Source organism: Gymnoscopelus microlampas (genome assembly GCF_963454915.1).
Source record: "Gymnoscopelus microlampas genome assembly, chromosome: 5".
NCBI classification, from domain to species: Eukaryota; Metazoa; Chordata; class Actinopteri; order Myctophiformes; family Myctophidae; genus Gymnoscopelus; species Gymnoscopelus microlampas.
Window position 1 is genome coordinate 9,211,095 of NC_139942.1, and position 4,129 is coordinate 9,215,223.

Sequence of the window (4,129 nt, forward strand, 5' to 3'; positions counted from 1 at the left end):
ATTATATCTATCACCCTAACCTAACCCTACCCCTAACCCTAAAACCGAAATAAAGTAACAAAAACGGGGGAAAAAGCACCCTAATCCGCGGGGAAAAACGCGCACGTGCGGGAAGAGGGGCACATGCGCGAGCCCCCGACCTAGTAGAGACCTAGCGACGCGTCTGGTGTTTCTCAAACATTTTCATGTCAAGAACCCCCATATGAACATGTTCTGTTCCAGGGACCCCCATAAGACGAGATATATATTTTTAAAAGTCACATTTTAATAATAAGAAAAACAGCAGATCTACAAGCTCACAACGTGTCGCAGCTTGTAGATCTGCAACTGCATCAACTGATTCAATCATTTAGCTGGGGACCCCCTGGAACCCCTGAGGGTCCCCAGACCACACTTTGAGAACCACTGATCTAGACACTGTTTCTCAACATCAGGTCTGGGGCCCACTAGGGGTCCATATGGACTCTTACAGCAGTGGTTCTCAAACCTTTTCAAGTCAAGGACCCCCAGATTAATATGCATTTGGGCTGCGGACCCCCATCTGAAAATGTGTTGTGCCAGGGACCCTCATCTGAAAATGTGTTGTGTCAGGGACCCCCATCTGAAAATGTGTTGTGTCAGGGACCCCCATCTGAAAATGTGTTGTGTCAGGGACCCCCATCTGAAAATGTGTAGTGCTAGGGACCCCCATCTGAAAATGTGTTGTGCCAGGGACCCCCACCTGAAAATGTGTTGTGCCAGGGACCCCGTGTGAAAATGTGTTGTGCCAGGGACCCCCATCTGAAAATATGTTGTGCCAGGGACCCCCATCTGAAAATGTGTTGTGCCAGGGACCCCCATCTGAAAATGTGTTGTGCCAGGGACCCCCATCTGAAAATGTGTTGTGTCAGGGACCCCATCTGAAAATGTGTTGTGTCAGGGACCCCCAGAAGAGAAGATTTATGTTTACCAAAAAAATCTAAATTATTCTAAATGTTCCAAACTTTTCTTCTTTTTTTTTTGCAGCTCTTTGTGCCGCGCTGTGAGCTTGTAGATCTGATGTTTTTGTGTAGCCAACGCATAACATTATAAAGTGGTTAAAATTATTGCCACAGGACCTCCTGTAGTTAACTGCTTTATTTTAACATTATAAAGTGGTTAAAATGATTGTGATGCTATGTTAACTACTTTATCTGGGGACCCACTGTGTTAACTACTTTATCTGGGGACCCCCTGGAACCTTCATAATGTTTCATTTCATGTGTTATTGTACGATCATTAAAGATGGCATCATCTTCTCAGAGAGAGAGAGAGATTAAGGTCATTTGTAGAATAAACTGTAATTGTTTAATAAATGTTTTGAAAGTCTGTCGTTGTTCCTGTGTATTAATATTATTATTATTATTATTATTATTATTATTATTATTATTATTATTATTATTATTATTATTATTATTATTGTTATTATTATTATTACCCGTATTGTTATTATTATTATTATTATTATTATTATTATTATTATTATTATTATTATTATTATTATTTTACAGAATTTAGTCAATGTATTGAGAGGATAGCCCCTTGAGATGCAGCATCTCATTTTAGAGGGGGTCCTATACAGTACACATAAGTAAAACATTATACAAATACACAATACACAATACACAATACACACACGTACAGATACAGTTAGCTTGCTGACCCTCTCCCACCCACACAAAGAAATGGAGAATACAGTACTGTATGACCTGTGTCATATAGTATGTCAGTCAGAAATAAACATAAGTACAAGCAGTATTAAAAGCATGAAAAAGTTGTTTCGAGATGTGAATACAAGGAAGTCCTGAAGCGGCCAAGAGAGGTAACATATCTGAGAGACAGAGGAGCTTTCAAAGGGTGCTTTGTAGTGGAATGTGGAAATATCTTTTGAGGAACAGTAAAATAGAGATGTCGTGTATGTGGAATTGTGGATGAACCCAAACATAGCTGATTCAGACAATATAAAGCATCACCAAACCCAGTACTGTTTGTTTTTTTAACTCATTCAGTGCCAGGCTTATTTCAAGCTTTTGATCCCTGTGCCATGATTGACTATACATGGAAAAATGTTATTTTTTTCTCCGTTTCTTTTTTAACATTGAAGTGGATGGAGCATTAACTTTTTGAAAATCGTTTTCTCCTAGTTCCTTTGAGATTAAAAAAATAAATAAAAAATTGAAAAATGTTGAATTTTTTTTCTTTTGAAAAAATTTTTTTTTAGGAGACGTCAAAGCAAAGCAAAGTTTGTTGTTTACCCAGGGTGTCGGACTAAGCACGAAGCTTGTTTCCAGCCGGACCCTGCATGGAAGCCTTGCTCAAGGGCTATTCAGCGGTGATTCATGATTGATGTGATGAATTGGGGAATCGAACTAGGGACCTTCCGGTATCAAGGCCGCCCCTCTAACCACTAGGCCACCGCTGCCACCGCTGCCACGTCAAAAGACGTCATTGGCATAAAAATGTCAACTTCCTGTTGATTTTACTATTTGAATATCTGGATCCGGATCCGCCGATCCAGTTCGGGTTTTCTACTTATTAAAAATGGAAAAATTTGACAAAAGTTGACATTTTTATTTAAAAAAACAACAGTACTGATGTTCTATATTGTCTGAATCAACTTTGTTTGCGCTCATTTCTGTGCTAAAAGAGTGACTTTGAGAGCTGTTTTGCCATAGGCTACAATGTAAGTCAATGAGGAGCATATTTTGAATTATCAATTTCTAATCAATGGCGCAATTATTTTTTATTTCTTGCCCACCTTTGGAGTTACATCATGGCAAGGTAACTACACAACCCAAACCTCTACCAAAGTGGTCTTGCCCTTTAAGTGTTCAACTTTTTACCCGTGTTGCTACTGCTCTCACACAGCCCTACTGCCTTGCAGGTTAGCCCGGGGAGGTGCACACCCTCAGAGAAAAGCAACCTCCTTACCCAGCCACTGGGAGTGCACAAGTTAGTGCCCATGTAAATTGGGGAGGGTAAGGAAAGTTATCCGTTGTAAAACTTCTGCCAAATCGAACATGTGGACAACAAATCAAATTTCCATGCTGGAAATGGTGGCAATGACGGAAAGACAGTAGACTGACGAGGTGGGACATGATCAGAAATGACTACATTAGAGGGTTAGCAGGTTTGCGGCTAAAGCAAGAGAGGTGAGGTTGAGATATACAGTGTAGTTTGGACATGTGAAAGGAGGGATGAGGGGTACATTGAGAGAAGGATGCTGAAGATGGAACTGCCAGGTAGGAGGAGAAGAGGAAAGTCAAAGAGGAGAGTTATGGATGCGGTGAGAGAGGACATGCAGGTGGCTGGAGTCACTGACGAAGAGGCACAAAACAGAGCCAGATGGAAACGGATGATCTGCCGAATGGAATTAGTCGAAAGAAGATAGTAGTAATAGTAGTAGTAGTAGCAGTAGTTGCAGTAGCTGTACTAAAATAACTAAGACATGTGCACTACTTTACATCCACATCAAACCTCTATGTTTCAGTTCTAGACAACTCTGTGAAAAGTTTTTTCATCAAAGGGAGTTTTACATTGATTACAAGATCGACGTTAACACCATTAATTGTCTTCTGAATAGTAATAATGTATTGTTATTTAATGTTACTGTTTATGAGGTGATGAGTATTGAGTGTTGCGCTTGAGCTTACCTCTCTTATCCAGAGCATTGGAGTACCAGACCCCAATGTTGGGTTTGCAGAATGCCTCTCGTTGAGCTCTCACCACAGCCCGTCTTGTAGGATCTTTATTCCAGCGCTCTGCATACCTCAGACCAAACTCAGTGTAGCCAACCCACTCCCCCACCCTGCTATCCCACCTAAGGTACTCATCCTTATTGAAATTATAAGTATGTATGAACTGTATATCCTTCAGCTCAGTGGAGTTAAACACACACCCATAAACCATAAAGAGTAGAAATCCATCTGTAAATAGAAAGGTGAAAATAATCATCAATGATTACTATTATGTTTATAATGTCAACAACGCAGAGTGAATGTATGCATTATCAAGTAATTCACTGGAGTTTACCTGTTCCATGTAAACAGATGAAACACGTTGAAACACAGAGCCAGAGTTTAGTTGAAGTCATATTGATGAGTTGAGATGT